Below are 26,301 nucleotides of genomic sequence, written 5' to 3'. Positions count from 1 at the left end.
CACGGTGTTTACAAAAAGCCTTCCTCCATGGTTCATTCTAGAACAGGGCGTTGGTGTCCATGTTGGCAGCCATGTGTGCCCTGCTTGGACACATCTTCCTGCTGTCATTCAGAGACTATTGGCGTGTCTGAGTATTGGCTTTTCCACTCCAAGTGCGGTTGTATTGAATGGGAGAGTACCTTTGTGTGCCCTCAGCCAGCTTTGAGCCTGATTTCTCCTCCCACTGGGTTCCTGATTGCCTTGGAACAAGAGGTGAATGAGTACACCTGTGCCATTTTTGTGTCACTACAAACCCAGGGCACCGGCTGTCCCAGCCCAGCAAACAAACCCTGTGAGGTAGGTGTGGTGGCATTCCTGTGCCTTCTGATACTTTCTGACAGCTTCCTCCTTCAGGTGCACCTATTTTTAGACTGGGCTTGCCCCGATCTGAGTGTTAACTTTTGCAAAGCTGTGGCCTCCTGTATGTGTTCAGTGGTTTTTCTCAAGGACCCCTGGGTGTTCATTGCTTCCAACTCTTTGAAGGCCTTGTAATCTGCGAGGTGTTGTAAGTGCCAAAGCAAGTTTCCTGGCTGTCCCTGGGCAAGAGCATTTTGTTTGGCCAGAGATAAAACGTAGTGTCCAGATGCCGAAGGAAGGGAGGGAGCTCCAGGATTGATGGGGCAGTTTCCTTGAGGGTGAAATGGGATAGAGCTGTGAGCCTCCTATCAAAATCTATCAGTATTTACTGAACGTCCTGGTGCTAATTGTCACCATGATAGGGACAGCTCGTGTGTAACTGTTTATAAACTTAGTAGCAGTATTTGCAGACTTGGGAAGCATGCGGCTGGGAGCAAAGGTTGATGAAGACCGTCTTTACCACTTGAGGGAGGGTGGGGACACAGCAGCCTGTTGTGAAGGAACACACAGGAACCTCACCTGGTGAGGAAACCAGGTGGAGCTGGCAAGGAAGGTGGGGTCAGCCAGTTGAACAGTTTGGTGGCCACAGTCAGATGAGTTTGCGTTCGATCCAGGATTGGGATGCTTATGGCATTTAACACCTGGCATGTGGAGAATTTTGTAAACCTATAGCCAAGGAGGGCTAGAAAGGAAATAAGAAATACGGTCCCCCTCCACGTGAGGATGTACGGAAAGAACAGAGAAATTCTGACCGGGTCTCCCAAGAGCTCAGAGTGGAGGTGCCCATGAGGCTGAAGGGAGTGCCTTGGGGAAAGGAGAGGTGACAAGCTGGGTAAAAGGTTATTGGCACATTCAGTTGCAAATGTCAACCCCCTACAGGTAACAGGGAGCCAGCTACAGTGAGCACACAGAGTTCCTGGGATTGAGAAGTTAAGTCAGGGAAAGAACCATCTGGAAATCATTTGCGGACATCATTCTGGGTACTTCAGAGTTCTCCCTCGAGACATATTATAGAGTCTATGGAAAGGACAAGGAAAGACAGCCGTGGCTCTCCTGGGAGTTCCAGGGGCTCTCAGGTAACCTTTCTTTTCAAGTAGCATAGCTAATCTAGTTCAGGCTTCTCCTTTAATTTTTAAAGTAGCCTTAATCATTACACTTCTTTTCTCTTCCATTTTTTCATCAAGTAAAAAAGAAAAAAAAAAGGGACCTGACTCACGCCTATCCTGACAGGAAGTAATCTGGAAAAAAAAGATAGATGAAGCTCTCGCTCCTGAGAAGCAAAGTGCCACGCCCTTCCGAGTGGAAGCCTGGATCTTTTTGACAGAGCTCCACGTGGGCGTTTTGTGTGGCTTTTCAGGGAAAACCCTGGGCAGCATGTGGTTCCCCCTTCGCTCCTCTTGTCAAGTAAGCGGTGGCTTGATTGGAGCTGGCAGCCCCTTTGGGGGAACACTCAGCACCGACTCCTGGATCTTTTCACACTGCCCTTCACCAAGCCCTCTGCTTTCCCTTCCCAGTTTCCCCTTTGTCACTTTCAGTTAAGCCAGGAACGTTTGGAAGCAGGACAAGCCGTGTGTAATTCGGTTAGCAGAACAACTAAGAGAGGAGACTGAAATGCCAAGGACTAGGGGTAGAATGAGCGGGTCTCATACAGTGGTCACTGTAACCATAGTTCATTGAATGCCTGCTACGTGGTCGGCGCTGAGATGATCCCAGATACCACCATCTCTCTATTTTAGCTACGACTCTGAAAATGCATTGTACTTTTTCAGACGCGGAAGGCAAGGTGTTGAGGTCTGTTATTCTTCACGGAGCGAGTAAGCAGAGAAGGTTCTTAACCCGCCGTGGTCCAACCGAAGCTCACTCTTTGCACAAAATGTGCTGTCCCTCCTAAGAGACTCTCTGTGACAAACGGGACATGTTAAGAAAACGGTGCCAGAGAGGAGAGAACAGAGAATTTGGGAAGGAAAGGAACAGGCAGACCTGGTTTGGTTGGCAACTTGGGGAAGTTCCTTAAACCGTGAGACGTAGTCTGTGCTCTCAGCCTGCAGTGCTCTGTGAAGCGTCCAGCCCCCCTTCGGCTCTCTGAAATCTGAGGTGTATGTCATGAAAAGTTGCAGCTAAAGTAATTTCTGAAGTTCTTGAGCCCAGTTTATTTTCTTTGGGAGTCTGATAGTCTACTTATTAGAATGTGAAGACCTTTTGTGAACTTTTTTTCCCTGAGTCTTAAAAATTATGCTTTCATTGGTCAGTGCTGGGAGGACCACACTATTCTTGGTCGAGTACAAGCCAAGGCATCGCCCTCCTGTGAGGTATTTGCAGTTTTGTGCTTTGGCTGCTGTTCTTACTGCCAGAGTTTTCATTGTTACGAAGTTAGTCAGGCACATTCTTGGGGCTTTTGTTTTTTAACTGTTTTAGATAACGTTTAAGACCTGGAAGTCACCATTGCCTGATTCCCATGGGAAGTCTCCAATTATTTAGAGAAATTCTTCTTGTGGGAAAAAAAGGGGGGACGGGAAACAAATAACTAATTGTTTGGAGGTTCATAGAAAGAAATTTCCATGTATGACCCAGCTTCCTCACCGTTGCTTCTGAAAACTGTGGTTTTGTAAGTCAAGTTCCTACCCCCACAGAACCATGCATGATTCCAAGAGTAGATTCTTCCTGGTAAAGATGCGAAATACCTTAATGTACATTTGAGTGCAAACATGTCATTGAGTCTAATGTGGCTTTTGATGGGTTTCCTCCTCCAAGGGCCTCACCCACCCTTTCCTACTTGAATAAGAAAGACTCTAATAATATTTTTAATGTTTATTTCTTTTTGAGAGAGAGAGAGAAAGCGTGATTGAGCAGGGGCGGGGCAGAGAGAGAGGGAGACACAGAATCTGAAACGGGCTCTGGGCTTTGAGCTGTCAGCACAGAGCCCAACATAGGGCTCGAATCCATGAACCGCGAGATCATGACCTGAGCCAAAGTTGGATGCTTAACCGACTGAGCCACCCAGGTGCCCTAAAACTCTAATAATTTTTAATCATAATGTAGACTTGGTAAGCTTAGGGGACTGTATTTTTTTAACAGGAATTATTTTGAGATCTGAAAATTACAGACTGGGTGCAATAAACCTTTAAGACCCAAAGCACCACAGGGAACTCCGTTGTCACTATTAAGCTTACAGAAGAGCCCAAGAAGACAGGGCAGGGGGTGGGGGAGGAGTTGGCTAGTTATAGAAACTGCTTTAAAAAAAAAAAATGTCCAGTTCCAACACATTTCACCAGACCTTCTGAGGTGCACCTGCAGCCCCATCACATGATCACACGGTGTGGAGTGTTTTTGGAGTGTGCACTCTGATCCGGTGACCCAAGTGATGTAGCATCAGTGGCTTCCCTTGACCTTTCAGCACCTCAGCAGGAGTCAAAATTTAGCTTAATCTCTTGCTGCACGAGAACACTACCCAGAACCCTGCTCTCTGCCCTGAGTCTTCTGTGTAACTCTACAGTCTATGTGTGGTTGGGGCGCACCTGCCTCAGGGGGATTGTTAGGGAGTAACGAATCATCCGCGTCACTTTAAGTTTCCGAAAGCCAAGCGGATGGCAACACCTTCACTCTTGGACGATATCAGTGCAGTGAAAATAAAATACAGAAGGCTGGAGATTCCAAACCCTGCCTGCTGTTTTTATTTCCCCTGTGTGGCATTCTAGCGGACTTGTGACTGTGGCCTCTGTCATGCTTATCTGGTTCATACACACCTAGTGGCATGGGCAGCAATCTGATCCCAAACCTGGCTGGCAGCGGTCCTTTCCAGAATGCCTGTTTAACAAGCCTGCCATTTGGCATGTTCTGCTCACCATGCCAGTGTGTCAGGTCGGGTGGCTCTGGCTGGAATGCAGTTGTCTCCAGAAGCTGCATCTATGAGACGTAGCCCACTCTCTATTTATCTGGGAGAAGTGTGGAGCTGTGGGAAAAGCCAAGACCAAGAAGCTGACTTTAAGACTTTCTGTAGGACCCACTTCCTGTGGAAGTCACTCTTGATTACCCTGCCCATCATGACACCTCCCTGTGGGAATCCTGGAGCCCTGACTGCCTGTATCCGTCACTTCTCGTTCAGCACGTGTTGCATGGCAAGTGGTGGGAATCTTTTCAAATGAACAGGGTCTTGCCTGCCCAGCAAATTCACGTTGCACAGGTGCTTACAGGAGACCCTTATTAATTACTTGTCTGATTCTGGTCTTGAGGGGTAGCTAATCTTATGGAAATCTTTGGGGAAATGTCTGCAGAGATGCTCACAAAAATTGATGTCTTAGAGAGCCCAAGGCCATGAGAGGCATTACAGAGAGGTGTCGAGCTGAAGGTGGCTGGTGACATTGGCTAAGGAAACTGCTTGTTCCCTGTGCTCAGCTGAGTGTGAGTTATCAACACTCATGGCTTGGTCCGTGGGGGTCCTCAGGTCTGGGGCAGGTTTCCCAGGACTGAGTTCAAGTTATGATGGGGGTGGATTTAGCTTCCAAAAGCAAAAACGTCTCCATTTCTATGAAAGAAACTGCCTCAATTCAAAGGATTGATTGGACTGACAAGCCAGGATAGAAAGTGGGGACCAAGCACCACTCTTGTGGCTAAGACCAGTGGCTGGTTGGTCTAAGCAGTTTGTCCTTGGCTAGGGTCTGAGGAGGTACAAATGCCTTGAAGTCAGGGCATGGGCTGGTCCACCTCTCTGTGGAGGAGTATGGCAAACGTGTCTCTGGTGGTGTGTGTCATAAAGACTTTCTACTCCTCTGACGTTAGACTTTCCTTGTCCAAAATGATTGGTCCTTTCCTCCATCTGGGTGCAGAAGAGACACACTTTTCTTTTTGAATGGACTGACGTAATCCTCATCAATGGGCCTTGATTCTGTAAGGCTGGGCCTAAGAATCACGAGTCATTGTCCAAGATTCCAAGTCCTTGGGCCATGCCAGTGGGTACCTCCTATTCGATTGCAACCACTGACCATAGCATAGCTCTCGTTTCCTCCCTCCATCTTTTCCTAAGACAGCTCCTTCCCGAAGAAAGCTGGGAAGTTTCAATGTGCCCACATTCCTGTAGATGTGGAGGCAAGTTATGAAGATGGGAAAAGTGGGGAGAAGACCCATCCTGGCCTCAGAGATGGGGACGGAGTTAGGGGCAGCTGGAACTTTCCTGCAGCCATGTGCAAGTTTAAACCAAAGAGTGCCCCATCTGGATGGAAGGGCAAATCAGATGGCCAAGGAGAATGCTGGAGAGTGTTTGAAAAGTCCTCAACACACTTGTTTGCTATTAATCAGCTATATTATAGAAAGGGGTGGGAGCTGTTTGATAAAGTAAGATCTGGATGCACTAGTTAAAGGGAGAGCTAGTCTGCAACACTTCTCAAACGTATTGGACCATGGAGCCCTTCTTCCACAGGGCATCTTCTCAAACTGGCACTTTGTTGAATGTATTTGTGGGAAAACTGGAATAGGGTAATGAATTGTACAAAGAAAGAACCCTTGAGAAAAAAACATTCAAAAGGACAGTGAAACTGTTTTAAGGATCTGACATGAAGAGAGCTTTGTCCTGTTTTCCCATTTATTCGCTAGAATTTAGGGTAAGGTAGCACTCTGAAGGAAATACAAAAGGGAACTTTCCAGTAAATGTTGATCCAGCACTTTCAATGGAGCAAGTGCCAGAGAAGTGAGCAGTCCTCACCTCTGCTCACGAGCCTCGTAGAAGCTGCAGTGGTTCAGCTCAGGGTTTTTGGAATGTTGACTCTGAGTTCCTTAGGACGGAGATGGCTGCTCCAGTTTTCACCACCCCTGTTGCTCTTGCCTAACCTGCTTGTCTCATTCATGTAACTTTCTGCACCTGACAACATGCATGCTTGCAGCCCCAGAGTGGGAAGCCATTGTGGTAATAAATACAGTGTAATCCAACGCCGTAAGAACCCATATCCTGTGTGTTTGTTGCAGAGGGCTGTCTTGCGCATTGTCAGATGTTTAGCACTACCTCTACCCTTTAGATGTCAGTAGCAAGCCCTCCTCCTTCCCACAGGGCGTAAAATCTTGCCCTGTTGAAAAGCACTGGTATATGTGAGAAGCATAAACAGATGAAAAAGAGCAGTAGCCAGTGTGTTTCACGATGCAGGCAATGGGGCTAGATCAAGAGTAAAGATATTTAGGCTTCATCCTTCGGGCGATGAGAAATTATTAGAGTGGTGAGAAATTATCAAGCAGATCTTACATACTTGCCAGCGGATGTCTCTGTGTACAGGATAGATTGGAGGGGTAGACAACTGAGGAACAGAGAAGAGTTTGGAATCAAGACCCTAAACATGACAAAATACAGGGGAGGGGACAACGAAAGACGTACAAAGTGGAACAGACAGGACCCAACCAACCACCAGGTGCGAAGGAAAGAGGGCAGTGGGTGGGGACTTGAATGCTGGGTGACCAGGGGTGGACATTAATTAAAAGAGGGAATATAGAAGGATGGGCTGGTTTGAGGGAGAGCATGATGGTTTTTATTTCAGGGCACGCTGAGTGTGAGATGCTACCCGCCCTGCAGGTGGAACAGGGCAGGAGGCAGGCAGAGGTCTGGGTCTGAAGCTCTGGAAGAAGATGGAGATTGAGGAGCTAGAGTCTCTCACTTGGTTGTAGTTGCTTGGCAGTGGGGGTGTGACCCAGGGAGGTGGGGGGGAGAGACGCTCATGCCCATTCTGGTCTCACCTGGTTGCCGGCAGGGAGGAGGCAAGTTGAGCATGGAGACTGAGAAGGGCTGATCAGAGAGCTGAAAGGTGCTCCATCCACTGGACTTTTGGTCTCAGATTCAATTGCAAAAACAAACAAAAACCAGTTCTGTATACAAGTAGGGACCAAAAAAACACGATGGTATCAGTAGGTGCTGCTGGAGTTGAGCGAGGTGAGAGGGGTGTGTGAACTCCACGAGAGCTGCCTTGGTGGCCAGGTTGGAAGGGAGCCGTTTGTTCACATTTCCAGGCCAGGGCTCTCCGTGCTTGAACAAGTCTGAGGGTGTTGCCCATCAGTACTGACATTATCCTCTCCCGTCACAGAATATAGAAACAAACTGAGCACATGGGTGGAGTTCACAACATTCTGGGGGATGGGGAAAAGAAAGGAGGCAATTTTAGTGCTTCCTGTTGTTGTCAAGTCATTTATGAATTGGCAAGGGGTAGTCTTTTCACTTTGTGGCTTTAATAATATGAAGCATGATAGTCATAAGACTGGCCAAGGGGCAATTGCAGAGAAGATGCAGGTTCCATTAGCTTTATAAAAGCATATGTAACATAGAATTTACCATGTTAGCTATTTTTTTTCCTTTTTTTTTATTTTAATGTTTATTTTTGAGAGAGAGAGAGAGACCGTGCAGGGGAGGGGTAGAGAGAGGGGGGAACAGAGGATCCAAAGCGGGCTCTGAGCTGTCAGCACAGAGCCTGATGCAGGGCTTGAACTCATGAACCACGAGATCATGACCTGAGCCAAAGTTGGATGCTCAAGTGACTGAGCCACCTAGTTGCCCGCAATTTTAGCTATTTTTAAGTATGCAGTTCTATGGCATTAGATGTGACCACATTGTTGTGTGACCACCACCACCATCTGTCTCCAGAACATCGTCTCTTGCAAAACTGAAACTCTGTACCCATTAAACAATAACTCTGTATTCTCCCCTCTCTCCAGCCCTTGGCATTCACCATTTTACTTTCTGTCCCTGTGAATCTGGTTACCCTTAGGTACCTGACATAAGAAGAATCAGGGGACATTTATCTTTTTGTGCCCGTGTTCTTCACTTAGCATAATGTCTTCGAGGTTCATCCCTGTCGTAGCATGCATCAGAATCTCCTCTTTAGGGCTAAGTAGTATTCCATTTTATGTATATACCACGTTTTTTTAATCCATTAAGTAGTCAATGGGCACTTGGGTTGCCTCGATCTTTTGGGAATTGCTGCTGTAAACGTGGTTGTGTGTATAGTCATTTGTGTCCCTGCTTTCAATTCTGTGGGGTGTGTATCCAGAGTGTCCTTTGGCTTGTTGATTTCTTTCTCTGTTAGGGATTTCTGGAACATTCTCTAGCTCCCTGTCCTTCTGATGCTGCCTTTGTTTGTTACCCTTCTGCTTTTGCTCATGGGAGAGCCTTAGGTGTAAAAGTGAGAGAAGAAAGCAGAGCTCCAATTCTACCATGGGAAGTTTGACCCAAATCTCCTCTTCCCCAGAACCTTGGATGGTTAGATGCCTCTAATGGCTTGTGTATTTGTCTAGTACAGGCTGCATGGCTACTTCTGTGAGTAAATGTAACAGCAATTCCCCTTAAAGCAAAATTATATAATATATATTATCCACCCTTGGTTGAGAGAACAGGAGGCGGGCAGAATAACTGGTTTCACCATCGATTTTTGGCCATCTCACAAACTAACACTGCAGCGAAAATAGGCAAACTTTACCTCTAAGACTAGTTGGTTATGGATCAAGAAAATTTTAACCTCCTTTTTTTTCCCTCACTCCTTAAATTTTTTTTTAAAGAACAGAAACCCTCCTTTTAGCTTAAACTCAGAGCAAGTCCACTGTCCTGGAACTAGGGAGGTGAATCCCAGAAGGGCACCCATGTAATCAACCTTCAGGCTCCTGGTTGGCATGGGAAAACTGGAACCAGTCCGGGGTTCCCTTTTCGGGCTTAGAGACTAGGAACTGATCTTCCCGTCAGTTCTTTTTGCCCTGCCAGTGACACATCATGTATTTACCAGTGACTTTGTGTCTTGCTTCTCTGGGTCTGCTCTGTAAAAAGCAAATCACCTACTTTTTTTCAAGGATGTGGTCTTAGACTAGAGTAGATGACTAGAACCCACTTGAAACATATGAAGATGTATAGCATTTTTTTCTTAGGGGACATTGTAACCATCTAATTAAAGAAAGAAGCAGACTTTAAGTCTGGATCCTAAGTCATCAGCTTTTCAATATAGGGAAATTAAAAAGCAATTTTTTAAACTTAAGAACTTCCCCTGGTGATTGGGACTAGCTTTAGACAACACGAGGAAACATAGGAGGAAATCCATATTGGATAAAACTCTAAAATAAATGATGAGAGTGAAAACAGACCAACATTAACTCTAAAGCCTGACCCGAGCATGCCTGCCAATGAGCAGAGGAATTGCTCCTTTCTCGTTCCTGACAAGAACAGCTACTAAAAGACTGTCAGTATTTTCATAATAACACATTCCCATTTTAATGGCTTTGTGCAAATTTTCGTATCTACTCCGAAGGCCATAGGGTTTTCAGGACTTGGTTGGTGGTACATGAACGACCCCTTTTGCTCCAGCTGCAGATAAGGTGAATTTTGTACGTAGTGGAAGTCATGATACATGTGTATTGGTTTGGGGGAGCCTATTTTTAAAAATTCTATTTCCTGATAAATCTTATCTTTGTAGCTGCCGACATTCCAGCTGGGTAAGTGTTCTCAGGAGCTGGTTCATAATCTCTATTTTTGCAAGTAGTGGTCCAGAATGGAAGATGCAAGTGTTGTTGGAGTAGGAAACTTATAGATTAGGGATCATCATGGCAACGGGCTCCTTTTTTTTCTTTTTTTACAAATGGTCTCTTACTGGGACACCTGGGTGGCTCAGTCAGTTAAGCGGGTTAAGCATCTGACTCTTGATTTTGGCTCAGGTCATGATCTCGTGGTTAGTGAGATCAAGCCCCACGTCGGACTCCGTGCTCTTGGCATGCAGCCTGCTTGGCTTCCCTTCTCTCCCTTTCTCTCTCTCTCTGCCCCTCCCGTTTCTCTCTCTCTCAAAATAAATAAACATTAAAAAAACACACACACACAAATGGTCTTTTACTTACCAGTGGGATTCTTTATAATATTTTTTAAAGTCTCAGTTTTTATTCCCATTTAAATGCAGTAAGAAACCTGGCCTTTTAATAAGTGCAAAGTAAAATAGGTCACTGGGTGCTGTTTCTTCACTGATCATCCTGGCTTCACATTTTTAGTGTATTTTTGTTGTCTCGTGCCTGAAATCTTCAGGGTATTTCAGGTTGTGGCATCTGCTTACTGATGCTCTTACAACTCCATCACCAAGGTGTGGGTCCTTTGTGGATGGAAGTCTGGTCTGCAGATACCTGCAGGAGGAAACCCCAGATGACTTCTGCCACAAGCTAATGCTCCCCCATACTCCTGGAAAATTAAAGCCGCCTTTAGCAGCGTGGTTCCAGGACACTGGCAGGGCAGGGGTTGGCTCATTCTCTTACACACAGTTTCGCTGGATTCACTCATAAATGAAAAATGATCTGAGTGCTGTGGGTGGGGCCCTCGAGCGCAGGAGGTGAAGCTGGAGGAGGAGAGAGAAAATCTGCTCCTAAGCTCAGTAGAGCATGGGGAGCAGGCAGGAAGTCAGAGCACGCCCTGGCATGGCTCACATTTTTGTTGATAGCTAATAACCCGGGACTTTAAAGGACTGAATGGAGAAGGGAAATGAAGCACGACAAACTCTGGAGCCTGTCCTGTTCAAGTGGGTGTGAAGCACAGTAGAGAAGGCTCACCTGATCAGCTCAGAAGCAGGTAGGAGGGGACCCGAGCTGGGGAGAGAACCCTGTCTTCTCTCCGAACACAACTTATACGTTTGCATTTTTTTTAAGCATATAAGAAACGAGTAGATAATATTGACATCAGAAACAGACCTAGCGTGAATTGTGCTGATAGCTGCCCAAGCAAGAGTTTTTTCTCAGTGACTACTTTGATGACCAAATGACTTATATTCTGGAGGTTGCTTTGAAAACAATCCTACCAAACCATGCAGCATTGAATTAAAACTGATTTTAAACTTGGCAGATGATAAATGAACTTCAGGCACTGTTTTAGAACAAATAGTTTGAAGATAGCCAACCAGAAACTGATTTTCAGGCTTGACCGTTGTTGTATTTTTATATTTCAGTGCCAACAAGGTGCTTGCTAATTTTTGCTGGCTTTTGCAAGAAAGGAAGTAGATGTACAACAGCTGTGAAATATCTTGAAATTGACCGGGATCCAGAGTGAAGCCTGAATGCACTAATGTTTTCTCCATTAAGGCAGGCTTGCTTTGCTCAGCTTCTAAGTCAGGGAATTGGAAAGTAAAGTGTGGATCTAAATATTTGTCATGGTGGGGGCAGGGGGGAGATGAGGGTCAGAGGATTGGAAACTGTCACAGTAATGTCTTCATGCTGAGAAGTAGAAAATAAATGTGGAGGGCCATGGGTTGCGGCCACACGCAAGGATAATTTAAAGACAGATCTGTGGTTCCCGTGGTTACAGCTAAGTCTCAGAGCATCCTTTCCATTGTTGGGGCTTGTGAGATGAGAAGAGGAACAGAATAAAGAGCAGCTCAAGCCTGGGTTTTGGAGCCATTGCCAGGCCTTGCTTCTGATAGGTGCCTGGATAATTGGACATGCATTTCCCCCCAGCGAAGTGGTCAGAGTAGTGGAATTGAGCTGACTTGGGGGCAATCAGAAATGGTGTGGGTGGTCAGAGTGACAGAAGCATCAGAATTAGATAGAGAACTTAAGATTTCAGTGGAATAGTCCTGCCTGAGTACTGGCACCCTTGGAGTGGAGCTTTGGAGAATGCCATATTAGCCACAGGGGTGTGTCTGAGGAGGTTGATGTGAGAGCTGCTTTGCTTACTGGCTGGCTGAGTCCATCCGTCGGGCTGGGGAAGCCAAATCTTCTGGCTTTGCATTTTAGGCCTGGAGGGCTGTGCTTAGTCAAGGCAAGCCCATACCTTATCGCTGCTCTCTTGTTCTCTCTGACTTCTCTGCCTTCCAAAGCGACACCCAGTGTGTAGAGGGGAGGGGGGACAGTCTCTCCTGTTCCCACTGCCCCCAAGTCTCCTTTCTGGCTGACTCTCCATCAGTTGGGTGGGGCGCCTTTGTCTCCCATCCTTTACATGCCTGTTCCAGGTGCTTTTGCTGTGATTTAGGCTGAACTGGGGGACAGACTCCTTTTCCGGATCCATTCTGGAAGCAGTCAGAGGTCAGCCCACTGTGGCCTGTGCACCAAACCCAGCCTGTCTCAGCTTGTATTCAGAGGGCTTGGGAGCTAGATGTGTATTGTACATATTAAAGGGCTGAAGAAACAAGAATACAGGACAGAGACAGATAAGGTCTGCAAAGCCTAAGATAGTTTCTCTATGACGCTTTAGAGAAAATAGTTGCTGACCTCTGATTTTTAATATCACTCGTGACCAGAATGCTCAGTGGGTTGTTGACACAGCTCAAGTTCTCGACAGTTTGAATGAGCTGTTGTTTTGGAAACTGATTTTAGTTTCTCAGTCTTTTAAAAGGCATTATTGCCTCCAGAAGGGTGGATTCAGGAGCAGGGAAATTGGAAGATTTTCTTCAGGGTCCAATCAATGGGAAAGAAACATCAGATGAACTGTGCATTGTGGTTGGATTTTCCTCCTTTCCCCTTGTTGGTGAACCTTCTGGTGAAGGCATCTGGGAGACCCACCACATGGTGACGGTGCCCCCTGCTGAAAGAGTCTGATGGGGAACAAAACTCCGCTAAGTTACACAAAAATGATTCACTTCCTTGTTTCTCTTTTGTGGACTGAATGCTGGCCAGAATTCTACAATCTGTGTTGTTTGCTATCGGACTTGGGAAAAAAAGATGTTTTCTGTAATAAAAGAGAGTGAAATGAATATCATGTTTTCTCATATCCAGAACAGTGTTCCTTTATTGCTATCTAAGAAAGCTTACTATAGGTCCACCGGCCTTTCCCTGAACATGGAGTTCTCCTCAACCCAGCACAGTATTTCATTGTTAATGTCCTTTCTAATTAGGGAAGAGGAAAATCTGGTGACCTTGCTCATGTTTAACTTGTATCAAAACTGCAGGCCTGGATATGGAGCAATAAGTAAGTAAGTAGCTTACTGTCTACTGCAGAAACACAGAAGAGTTTCTTACAAGAAGATTGTAGTTTAAGAAGAAAAATAAAATGGCCAGTATTAATTTTTTTCTCTCCAAGACATTTCACTGTCTAGTGTCCTGTATTTGGAAATTGGATGCTGTCAGTGGAGAAGAATGGGGGTGGGGCCCAGTTTGACAGATGGAAACAAATGAGGAAGTATGAAAATATGTATAGTATGGTGTCCCATGGGAGTTCGGGGCTGGAAAACAAGATGGCGGCAATGTACTTGACAAGTCGGCCTGTCAGAACTGGCAAGGGTGGGTCCTTTAATCTACCATGTGATCCAGGCAGCACCTTTGTCTGTATTTAGAAAAGAGTTTGGCTCTGAATTTAGAGATTAAGCAACCTGCTATTCCTGTATGCACTGGAATTTCAGACATAGTCAGAAACCTGATTTGCGTAAGTGCTGAAACTCAACCAGAAGCAGAGCACGCTGAGGCCTGGACTCCCCAAGCAAGGAGCAGTTAGGAATCACAGCACGTGAGGCGATTTATGAAGCTTGCCCAAGAGGGTGTGGTGCTCGGTGGCCAGATTTAATGGGGCACAGGCTCTGGGGTGAAGGGTCAGCTTTGGGTTCCCAGAAGACCATGGTTAGAGGGTGAGTAACCTCTTCCTCTGCATGGGTTGGCCGTGTGTATCTAAGAGCTCTCGAACTACCTGGTGTCTCAAAGTAGCATGAGGGACCTTTTCGGTCCTGAGCCACGCGACCAAGTTGGCTCATAAAGAGACAGAGGCAGCCAAGCAGTCAAAATATGATCATGAGCTAAACTGGAGGATAAGCCACAAGCAGCCCTTCATCAGCCAACTCATTTATAGACTATTGGGAGGGCAAGTGTGTCAGATCATAGCTGGAGTATCTGCCCCCCTCCCTTTGGCTATCTGAACAGGACTTGAATCTGACTTCTGTTCATCAACTTTTCCCTGATGGTGAATGGGATAAACGACCAACCTAAATGTTTGCCTATGTGTACAAAAGTACATAAAATCTAGAAGAGAGAAATGGCCAAGCAAATAGAAGTTATGATTCTGAGTTAGCAAGGGAAGCTTGTGATCATGTCCATGAAAGGGAATTAATAATTTCACCTCTCGGGGCGCCTGGGTGGCGCAGTCGGTTGAGCGTCCGACTTCAGCCAGGTCACGATCTCGCGGTATGTGAGTTCGAGCCCCGCGTCAGGCTCTGGGCTGATGGCTCAGAGCCTGGAGCCTGTTTCCGATTCTGTGTCTCCCTCTTTCTGTGCCCCTACCCCGTTCATGCTCTGTCTCTCTCTGTCCGAAAAATAAATAAAAACGTTAAAAAAAAAAAAATTAAAAAAAAAAAATTTCACCTCTCAGTGGCTGGCAGGGGTCCCTTTTGTATAGCTTTGTGTCCCTCTTAAGAACTTCAGGAGGCAGTGCACCCTCTCAACTTCAAACATTGCCTGCCGTGGGAGTCAGGGGGTATAGCACAACATCCCTGTCATCTTGGATGTCCTGACTGGAGCTCTGCTGTTTCCTCAGTGGCCAGGGAAGAAGGTGGTAGCATCCTTCTTCACTCACATGGTACCTGCTCTGCTTAGCAAAGGAGGGGGCGGAGTATGCCCTACGAAGACATCTTCTGATGTCCTATTCTGCTGATTGGCCCTTTGTGTTATGTGACCGTGGTTTGTTAAATCTAGGTGTGCGTGGGCATGCACCCACACTACACTGCATTCCACAGATGGCCTCAGTCGGGCACAGGGTGAGCTCACACAGTCTCGCCTTAGATACAAGGTCCCTGGGCAGTAAGTAGGTCAAGGCAGCAATTGACCTGGGACTCTAGATCTGCCTTTTTATGGTCTCTTCCTGAAGAAGCAATATAACTATATTTTACATACACCAGAGAAACTTGGCACTTAGGAGGACCGAGAGTGATGCCTTTGGTAAAAGAGAAGCATTACTTTGTATTTTTAGTAACTTTGAGGTCTGGGGGCTATCAGGTGTCTTAAAGCAAGACACTTGGGACTGTCTTCTTTGCCTTTCTAATTTCCACTCTAGTTTTCTTCCCAAATTAAAAGATGGAAACCAAGTTGGAAATTGGCAGAATAGGGTGAGTCTGAGGATCAACCAGAGTGGTCCTTGAGAATCAGTTCAGTTCAAAAGCCTCTATTTCAGTGTGACGACTCAGACTGTGGGGACAAAAAAACATTTGCACATTTCTTCCTTGAAGAGTAGATAGCTTTCTATTTCTACATTATATCTTCCCAAGCCTTGCCCTTTCAACAAAAGCTTGAACATTCTTACAGTCTCTCCTCCCTCCCTCTCCAAAAAAAAAAGGGGGGGGGCGGCAGTGATCAATTTCACTTCCCACCCAAATAAGAACACACTTGGAAGTGCCCACGCCAGGGAGAAGTGGGAGGGAATTCAAAGGCACCATAGGTGACCTTCATTTTGAATGGCATGACTCTCTGGATTCATCATGGTACTCTTGATGGATAACAACCCTATCCTCATACCTCTTGCTCTTGTTTCTGCCTCTTTAACAAAAGTGTTCTTTTCTCCTGCAGGCTGGTTCCATCAGCCAGAGGAGGGTCTGCCCTCCAAGGAACCATGCCTTGGCCTTAGCCAAATTCCACCTTAGCCTTCACCTTGCAACACTTTGACTAAAGTTCTCAGACCGCTGCCTGTGGGGTAGAGGGTTGACTGTTGGCAGTAAGCTGCTGGCTTTAGAAAACATCGCAGGTATTTTATTGTAGCAGATGCAAGACAGTTTTGGCAGGAGAGCAGTAAAGACCCAGAGGGGGAAAAGAGAAAATTGCCTCTAATCACTGCAGGGGAGAAGGTGGCAGAAATGAAGGCTGCAGTTTGGGTTTGGGAAGCTAAGTCCTTTGCACAATCCTTTTGACAGGCTAGAACTTGCCTGACTTCAGTTTCTCCCTCAAGTCAGTCAAAGAATGTTGAAGGAGAAGTGAACGCTGCAGCTGAGAAGGTACCTAGGGGCATCTTGGTGGGTGAGGATTTTATGGAGGTCTCAGTGGCCCCATGAAACTTTGTGTGGTGGAAATTCTGCTGTTGGCATAATGCTGAGGAATTAGACATTCTTATGTCTATAACTAATTAGACATTCTTAATGCGTTTCTTATGGTAACAAAAATTCAACACTTCATCTTTAAGTGAGTAGAGTCAGTTATTTGAAACTTTCACTAGGAGAAGCATGAGTCATCTCCACAGTGTTCTGGTGGCTTAATTAATTACATTTGTTGCCGTTGGGATTTCAGGGTGGGGAGAGAATCCGCCGTCAGCTTTAGTCTTTTTACTGTGGGTTCTTTATGCACTCCAGCAGCAACCTCTGGATTACTCTAAAACCAAAGCAGTCTCAAAGCTAAGGTCTCAAACCTTGCAAAGAATCACCTTTCTAGGCTCGATGACAGTGAATAATACGGTGCTAAATTTTAAAAACATTTTTTCTCTGATACAATTTACTGTGATAGACTCTTATCCACAGATTGACCCTCAAATCTGTGAGGTTTCTTCTGCTCCCAGCCTATTTTCTTTCTTATAACCATCTCCTAGATTACCTGCCCCTGAACCAGGATAGGTGGAGAACTAGATAAAGGTAATTGCAGGGTGTTTGAAAAGCAAGGTTTAGCACTCTTTTCCAGATGAGCACACCTAGGTAAAGAAAAGCTAAGTGTGAGTGACTAGTGTGTGTGCGTGTGTCCAGGAGAAGGGCTGCAAACGGAAACTAATTCGTGGTGTTCCTCTGCACCTGGAGACACGGCTATTTTTGAGCAGAAATCTTTATGTAAGACTGGGTCTCAAGTTTGTAGGTCTTTCTTCCTTTTGTAAACACGTGGCTCAAACATGCTCACATGATTTGTGTTTGTTAGAGAAATGCTTCATTGTGTAGTAGCGACTTTTCTGTGAGAGTTCAAACCAAGTGTCAGATGAATTCCCCCAAGGCTGATGTGTTCAGTTCCATTTTGCTTTCATGGCACTTCGGTTAGTATGAGGGGGAAATGGCCTGCAGAGTGGTGTGGACACCTTGGATGTACAGTTTTGAAATTCAGAGACAAATCGATTTGGGCTTTTTCTGAAAATGGATCTTATTTTGAGAACCACAGTTGACATGGCTGTGCGAAGTGTTGCTTATTCTTGGCAAGAAAAGTACCCTGAAAAGGTGCTTACGATCCAAGAGAGAGAGCCTGCCCCAGGCTCTCTGGCAGAGCAGGGAGAATGTTTCAGAACTCAGTGTCAGTAATTTATATTAAATCCACATTTGTAGGGAAGTACCTATGCAGATGGAGACAGCAGCTTCCTACAAAATGGGATTGTTTTAGTTACTCTGTGCAATGGTATTCAGAATGTAGCCTGGCATGTCTGTTTCAGAAATATTTGGGACCCCAACCTAAAGGATTTGATCAGACGTACTTCTTAAACATCTAAGTGCTCATCTCTGTGGTAGGAACTTGCATCAAAGCCAGTGGACAGAAGCCAAAAAGGCAAATGCAGTCTCTATTGGAGAAGGAAGTGATTTGGCCAGCTTTGCTCAAACTAAGATCAGACAGTCAGACAGATATGGGGCACAACTTTTACCTCCTTTTGCGTAAGATCCCTAAGCATCTCTTATTCTTAACCTCGATTCTATTAATAAAGGGAGACTATGAACCTGGCAGGGAGGAAAATAAAATGTTTGTTGTCACTAAACTGTAGTTGAATTTAGTGTTTCCTTCAATAATTGATTTAGGGTCAAAGTAATATAGTATTAGCAGTCCCCATGCCTGGCACCAGTAAAAATGGTGCATGTTATTTGTAGTAGATACCTTCCAATATTATGCACATTACAACTTTGAAAATATACCAGTTAATAAACTTGTTGCCAGATATTCTTATTTAATGTGTTAATAAAATGTGTTAGGGTATACATTTAAAAACATTTAGGGTATTCTGTTTCACATAATTGGTTTTCTTTGTAATCCTAGATATTTTATGCATTTAAAAATAGTGAGATTTTACCTGACAGCCAGAGAGGTCCATGGTATAAAAAAGAAAACAAGAGAAAAGAAAAGAAAAAGACTACCTATCTTAAAGACTACCATTTCATTTTTTTTTCAAATTTTTATTTAATTTGTAGTTAACATATAGTGTAATATTGTTTTCAGAATTAGAATTTAGTAATTCATCACTTACATATAACACCCAGTGCTCAACACAAGCGCTCTCCTTAATGCTCATCACCCATTTACCCATCCCCCACCCACCTCCCTCCATCAACCCTCTCTTCTCTATCGTCAAGAGTCTCATAGTCTGTTTCCCTCTCTCCTTTTTCCTCCCTTCCCATATGTTCATCTGTTTTGTTTCTTAAATTCCATATATGAGTGAAATCTTATGGTATTTGTCTTTCTCTGATTGACTTATTTTGCTGAGTATAATACACTCTAGCTCCATCCATGTCATTGCAAATGGCAAGATTTCATTCCTTTCGATGGCTGAATAATATTCCAGTGTCTGTGTATCAGTATACACCTTTTTTATCCATTCATGAGTTGATGGACATTTGGGCTTTGGGCTGTTTCCATAGTTTGACTATTGTTGATAATGCTGCTATAAACATTGGGGTACATGTACCCCTTCAAAGCTGTCTTTTTGTATCCTTTGGATAAATAGCTAGTCGTACAATTGCTAGATCTTGGGTAGTTCTATTTTTAACTTTTTGAGGGACCTCCATACTGTTTTCCAGAGCGGCTGCACCAGTTTGCAATCCCACCAGCAGTGCAAAAGAGATCCTCTTTCTCTGCATCCTCGCCAGCATCTGTTGTTGCCTGAGTTGTTAATGTTAGCCATTCTGACAAGTGTGAGGTGGTATCTTATCGTGGTTTTGATTTGTATTTCCCTGATGATGAGTGATGTTGAACATCCTTTCATGTGTCTGTTAACCGTCTGGATATGTTTTTTGAAAAAATGTCTACTCACACCATTTAATATTTAGATCTTTATTTACCAGGAGAAAAATACTAACTCGGGACCGTAGGGTGTGTTCCAACCTGTGAGTCACCTGGGGATAAAATGCAGATTCTTTTGCAGTGAGTCCAGGTGGAGCCTGATGTTTTTGCGTTTCTAACAAATTTACAGTAGCCAGGCTCTAGCCCACAGCAATTCACATAAAGGCCTGTGTTTTCCAAACTCACTTCTAATAATTTTAATCAATCTCCATTATAGATAATAGTTTAATTATTGTAATACTTGCTTGTGGGAAGAGATGCCCCAGGACAGGGAAGGTGGGAGAATCTCAAAAGAAGACTTCACCTGCTTCCAAGGGTCCTGTGTTCGGTCTTCTGGAGCCTCAGAGCAGTTGCCAGGCTGGCGAGTGAATGCGGTGGAGGCTCAGGCCTGGGAGAGGCCATCAAGATAAAGGGCTCAGTAGCAGATGGGTGTCCCCCAATGGCTCTGTCGTGGGAATGCCTTGTCTGGGAAGCTGCTGCAGCTGCTGCTCCGTGAGGGGTCACTTCCTGAGCTCTGGGGCTGGGGCTGGTGTGTGCCAGGCGAGCTGGGAAGAACACTGCCGCTGCCTGGGGAGGGCAGGGCGACCATCCGATCCCCATGTGTGCGTGGTGACCTTATGCTCTGCCCTGAGGAGCTCTGTGTCCTCTTTCCCCGAGGGTGATTTATTACATGTGTAATTAAATGATGCAAGTGGTGTGTCTTTGTAAGATTTTCAGGGATGTTTGCGAATTAGGGAAAAGTACTTTGGCAGAGTATGGCGGGGGGAAAATGTCACTGCGCCTCCACAGCCCAAGCAAGTTTCTTTAATAATCTCAGATCCCCCAGTCCTGACCTGCTACCTCCTAAAGGTGCTACAGACCTTGGCCCAAACCGCTTATGTCATGTAGCCTGCTGGTGGCCTCATAGAGTGGCCACAGAGATCTGGGAATCCAATTTTGTCCATCTACCAGAGGTTATCAACTGCCTGGAGACTGACTTATGCTAATAAAACTCCCAGGAGATTGGCATCCCAAACCCAGTCTATTAACTCCTAGTGAAGAAAGGATCCTTCCGGTCACCAGTTACTGCCATCTTCTTTGTCATCTGTTTCTGCCATTTTAGCCCTGTCTTCCCAGGAGAGAGGTAATTGAGCCGAGGACGTAATATGGAATAAGTCTTAAGGAATATTCCACGGACCTACATTCCGTGTTCTCTCTCATGTCTAAGGCTGAATAATCACAAGATAGTCTCTCAGTCTTTGGGCTCACCTTGACTAGATTCCCTTATGTCCCCTTCTCCCTGACCTGGTCCCCTGCAGTGACCCACCTCAGCTTCCATACTTCCAGGCCCTGCCTACCTGAGACCACCTCTGCTCCCCTGGGATAGGGGTCATCTCTGAGGAAGGATGTGTGTGTGGTTGTGGCAGGTGGGACGGCACAGTGCAAGGCCATTACAAGGTGACTCTTACTATCTCTACTCTCTGTTTTTCTTTTAATTCTTTCTTACTGTTTCTACTTCCGGGGCCAATTCCCTGTACCCTCAAGAGTGGCAATCCCAGCCTTGAGGAGACACAGATGACACCTCATGACCAGGAGACTGCTCCATGAAAAACGTGTTGCTTTATTACCCATCTATGGAAGAAGACTCCCTATTTACCATCAGTGCCCTCGTTCCTAAAAGCCAGCCGTTGACTCTGGCTGTGTCACAAGAGGCATTTGGTAAGATACAGATTGCCATGCCCCAATCTCCGTTCTCAGTGAGGGTCTAGAGTTGTACTTGTAAAAGGAGTAAAGGAATTCCTCACACGTTGGTCACCTGTTTCAGAATGTTTTTGCATCACTGCTGTCCTGTCACCAGTGGGTAATGGGGATTGGGGATCTCTTTTATTTCTTCTGTATGCTGCTTGTCTTTGCTTAAATCTTGTATGTGATGAACAGGTGTCATCTTACAAAGCTGTCTCTTTTTTTCTTCTTCAGATAAAAGTCTCCCCATATTATTCTTCTGATCAGCTGTGTTTGAAACCACTGCTGTAGACCTGTTGTCCCAGACCCAGAGCCCTCACTTTATGGATGAGAACATGGAGGCTTTGTGCATAAACTGGCTGACTAATATGGGGGGAGGGGTACCGTGAAGGTTAAGTATGTAGACCACGCCCAATGCAGACTCCGTGCTCCTTGACCAGAGCCACTTATTTTAAGTCTCAGGGGCCTTAGTTCTGGGGTGTCTTCATAGAGCAACAAAAATCTAATGCCCACATGTGTGAAGTGCAGACCGCATTTCACCCAAATAATAGTGCCGAAGCTCTGGCACGAAAATGTCCGTGACGTCAGCCATCCTGCTGCTTCCACAGCTGACAGATTGAGGCCCCCAGAATGCCCAGGGGGCCCCACCTCTTCACTAGATCACTTCAACCTCCAATGCCTCAACTTCTCCGTCTGTAAGATGAGCATAATTCTGTTTGCACTTTCTCCTGTACAAACTTATTAGGCAAATCAAATAAAACAGTGTATGGAAGGGCTTTGGGAGAAAAAGCAGAAAGCATTATATAATCTTAAGGTGGTCTCTTCATCACCAATATTATTGTATTACCCTGAAAGACTTTACCTTTCTGCTGAGTGGCTCCAAATAGAATCACTATGGGTAGAAGAAATACTTTATTCTATCATAACACAATGAAAGGCTTACTTTGGGCAGCAGGGGTAGGGTAGAGATGGGGGGAGTCGGGATTCCCATAGAAATATATCACTTCTAAATTTCCTGACTAAAGTAGCTCTAATGGCCCATTAGAAAATCATTTCACACCCTCTGCCCTTCAGTGGCCACTTTTCAGTGCCAGGAATTGTTTGGGTGAACAAGTTGGTACATGTAAGTCATAGGATGTTTTTCTGTCTGCTCAAAGGCAGGGATTGTCTTTCCTGCCTTTCCTGCTGCTCTGGGTAGTGAAAATGCTTCAGGATTTGTCATTTTGAGAATGGCAGGGTTTTTGACCTTGTGTTCCAGACTAGATTAAGAACCAGACAGATTTTAGTATCTGTAAAAATGTCTGCAATGGTTCCAACAGAGAGAGATCTCTAGAATGGATTAAGCTTTACTTTTCTTCCCAAGAAATAACACTGCTTGAGAATGAGGGAACTCAGTGTGTGGTCAGTTAACCTTAGTGATATTAAGCACCAACTATGTCTCTCTAGAGTTGCTGAAGGGAAACTTACGGACTTGGAGAGATAAAGTATAAAGACAATGAAAATTGAAATAAAATTATTTGAAAGAAATTAATTCTAATGAAAGGAGTATGTGAACTAATGACATGACATGGATGGCATGTGCTTACTAGAGGATGCTTCCAGCTCTGAAATTTAACTTTATGAAAAATCCTAGGTTGGAATGGAAAGGAAAGAGTTCGTGAAAGAAGGCATTCTCTTTCTTTTTTTTTTTTTTTAAGTTTATTTATTTTGACAGGGAGAGAGAGAGAAAATGGGGGAGGGGTAGACACAGAGGGAGGGAGGGAGGGAGAGAGCAAGAGAAAGAGAGAGAGAGAGAGAGAGAGAGAGAGAGAGAGAGAGAATGAGAATGAGAATGAGAATCCCAGGCAGGCTCTGCACTGGCAGCACAGAGCCCCATGCAGGGCTCAAACCCACAAACCATGACCTGAGCCGAAATCAAGAGTCAGATGCTCAACCAACTGAGCCACCCAGGTGCCCTGAGAGAAGCCATTCTTAAATTGACCTTGATGCATAAGTAGGATCTATACAGGCAGAGAGAATGGAAGTGCCTTCCCAGGAGTGAAAGAGTAAAGTTTGGCGGAGGGGGGGCACAGGGTTTTGTGGGTTTGGGGGAGAAGTTATGTGCTAATAAGAAGACTGGGAGATGAGATTCACCCTGTAGACACTTGTAGGTTGATCAGATTTGGCCTGAGACAGAGGAGATTGAAAATACAACCAGACAGATTATTTAATGGTTCATATCACTCTCATTTGCTTAGAAACCCAAATGCCAGACTTCCGAGAATCTGCATTCGAATTACCTACAAAACTTTAGGGGGGGTAATGTGATGGCTTCTGCTCTACCACCCCCCAGCCCTGATTTAGTATTTCAGAACCTTGGAAATAATTAGGGGTAGTGGTAAAGGTAGAGATCCTAATTATTTTTAAGCTCTCCAGTGCAACCAATATTAGGGGCCATGTAGCTTTTAAAGAATTTCATCCTCATATATGATATAAGGATAATGTAAAATACCTCTTAAGTACCCCCTTCCCCAATTTATGTGATCCTATCAGAGTTTTGAAGTTATAAGTAATAGAAACCAAGTCTGGCTTATTTAGGTAGAAAAGAAATTTAGTGACAGAATGTTGGGTAGCTTACAGAAGCCAACAGAAGTGTTGAGGTCTGGGCTCAAGAGAATGGGCAAGAACCAAGTGGCCAAGAACACACCCAAGGTCATGGCACAGGAAGAGTCTGCTTAGGACACCACCACTGCCACCACCATGGTTACTGGACTCCCGTGACTAGCCTTTATCTGTCCCTGTGTCCTATCACGTCCTTATGATCCAGAGTGCCAAGCAAGAGCCTCCTGGGGGCCAAATGTAAGTCATGTGCCTGTGGACTGGTTCTTGGGTATGGGGACAGATAATTAATGTCCCGTCCCCGCCACCCCTCATGTAATGGAAGCGTCTCCAAATCCAAAAGCTGATCAAATGTCAGGCAGATAGCTCCCTGACCAATGCAGGAAAAATGAACTGGAGAGTTTGTCTCCTTCGTCATCTTTCCATGTGTCCACATTCTTTCCTTTCCCTTCCTTTCCTCTCCTCCTTCACTGCCTTTCCCAGATGACCCATTTTTTCTTGGGCGTGGCATACCTGGTAAACCACCAAGCTCAGTGTGATTGGCTTACTGCTGGTCCTCTCTCTTTATGGAAGTCCTCCCACCCAGCCCACCACCAAATCCAAAACCCTACCTGCAGCTTCCCTGCCTCCAACGGCAGCCACTCCATCATGGGATTATAAAGCCAAATATCCTTTATCTTTTTCTCATGGGTCCTAATCCTATAATCCGTGTCACCTTGAAGTGGTTTATCCCTTTTTTCATATAGCCATTCAGATATTTGTATATAAAACCATTCTATCCCTCATACACCCCCGCCCCCGCCTCTGCATTATCCTCTGCAGGATAAGTATCCTTAGTCCCTTCAGCTGCTCATCATAAGACAGGATTGTCATTTTTAAATGTTAATGCCTAAACTGAATCAAACTCTCTATGTGCAGTCTTATCTAGAAAAGGATTATCACCTTTTGATGCAGACAGTGTACTTCTCTTAATGCCAATATTGAAAATGCCAATATTGAAATGCCTTTAGTTGGTCTGTTATAAGACTAAGTTGACTGTCGATGAAAACCCATAGATTTGGATTGAAGCTATGTGGTACTCATTTAAAGTATCCTGTGGGATCAGATTCTAACCCAGGAGCCTGAGACCACCAACCTGGCACCAGCATTTAATACAGTTAACCTGATTCACTTGAGAGAACTTCCACATTGCTTTGTGGAAGGACTGAGAAGGTGAGTTTCAGGTGCTGCAAACGAAGAGCACAAATCAGCAAGACCCAGTATCTTACATCGTCCATTAGGTGGATCCTTCCCCTACAGAAGTAAATAAGTTGCTAATAGCTATTGATGGACGGAAGATGGTATCAGAAGACAGTTTGGCTTGCAAGAGTATTCTTCTTTATTAAGTTTATTGAGATAGAATTTGCTTACACTCTTTAGCATGATGAATTTTACCCAATTCCTAAAGGATTAGATGGAATGTACTTAAAGTACAAAATTGAGACATTATGCTAAAACATAAGAAAGAAACTGGAGGAAGACCTTTCCAGTTGTACCATTGTATAAATTATGACCAACATGAGTCATGTAAATTACCACCTCAGGCAAGAGGAGAACCATTCCATCACCCTGAAAAGTGTCCCCCTGTGGTCAAACCCTCCCCTCCCCCCATAGCTTCTGGCAACCGCTGATATGTTCGCTGTCCCTGTTGTTTTGCCTTTTCCAGGATGTTATATAAATGGAATCCTACATTAAGTCTTAATTAAGCTACTTAAGTAGCCATTTAAGTCTTTCACTTAGGATAATAATGCATTTGAAGTTCATCCATGCTGTTAAATGTATCAGTAGCTCTTCCTTTTCATTGCTGAGTAGCATTCCCTTGTACAGATGTGTCAATCTATGATGCATCTATTCACTCCGTGAATGTGTTAAGTCAGAACAAAATCTGTGTAACATCTCATGAAAGGTTTTGTGCCCCTTCTCTCTTAGTCAAATGCAGCCTATCGGACAGAGAAATCGTTGCTCTTGCATGTGATCTCTGCCCTTAAGTCATGCTGGATTGTTATCTTTATAATATCTCCTGAAGCATAGAAAAAAAATATGAAAAGTAGGCTAGACAGAGTATGTTTTCTTTTTCTTTGCCCGCAAGCATCAGCACAAGATTTTTGTCTATTTTAAATACAGATCTTATTTCTAGCTCTTATTACTCTTTGAAACAAGTTTAAACCCTTCTTATTTTTTTGTTTTTGTTTGTTTGTTTTTCTTTTTAAGGAAAAATATGCTCCACCTTCTCTAAAGGAAATCCATCAGTGTTTTAATATTACGACTTTTTAATTGAATTTTAATTATTATATAAATAGGGATGCCACAATTAAAATATATCTTTTAAAGTAGTGTTTTTAGTTTAAAATTGGACTTGTTCCACTAAATGTCTATGGTAATAATTTTGAGATATCTCTGCCAGGAGATATAGTATATCATAAAAACTGCACTCTAAAATTCAGGTTAGAATGGAGAAGGGAGAGGGTGATTTGAAATAATTATGTGATGGGAACGTCTGAATTTGTAACCTCTATATACCTTTGATTTATAATTTGGTAAAAATAACTTTTAAGGAAAACCTTCTTGGATTTCATAACCTCAGTTGAAAATTTGTGGGATGCTGATTACAGCATGGAGATTTATTCTAAAGATTCTAAGCTAAGGCTGGGTATG

At 44.5% G+C, this 26,301-nt stretch overlaps 1 protein-coding gene across 5 annotated transcripts in view; it reads left to right on the top strand.

The window, feature by feature from the left end:
* Positions 1-26,301, top strand: part of PDZD2 (PDZ domain containing 2) — a 233,994-nt gene that overhangs the window by 83,357 nt on the left and 124,336 nt on the right. Inside the window, exon 1 of one of the 5 annotated variants that reach the window (XM_047863064.1) lies at positions 10,758-10,948. The exons of 3 other annotated variants lie outside the window; for them this stretch is intronic. The gene's annotated coding sequence lies outside the window, so the exon portion shown is untranslated. Of the gene's footprint in view, positions 1-10,757; positions 10,949-16,159; positions 16,275-26,301 lie in introns of those variants that run through there. One more of the 5 variants, XM_047863070.1, reaches the window with a different exon arrangement.

This window comes from Prionailurus viverrinus, chromosome A1, assembly GCF_022837055.1.
Source record: "Prionailurus viverrinus isolate Anna chromosome A1, UM_Priviv_1.0, whole genome shotgun sequence".
Taxonomy (NCBI): domain Eukaryota; kingdom Metazoa; phylum Chordata; class Mammalia; order Carnivora; family Felidae; genus Prionailurus; species Prionailurus viverrinus.
This window is presented reverse-complemented; position numbering and strand designations above follow the sequence as displayed.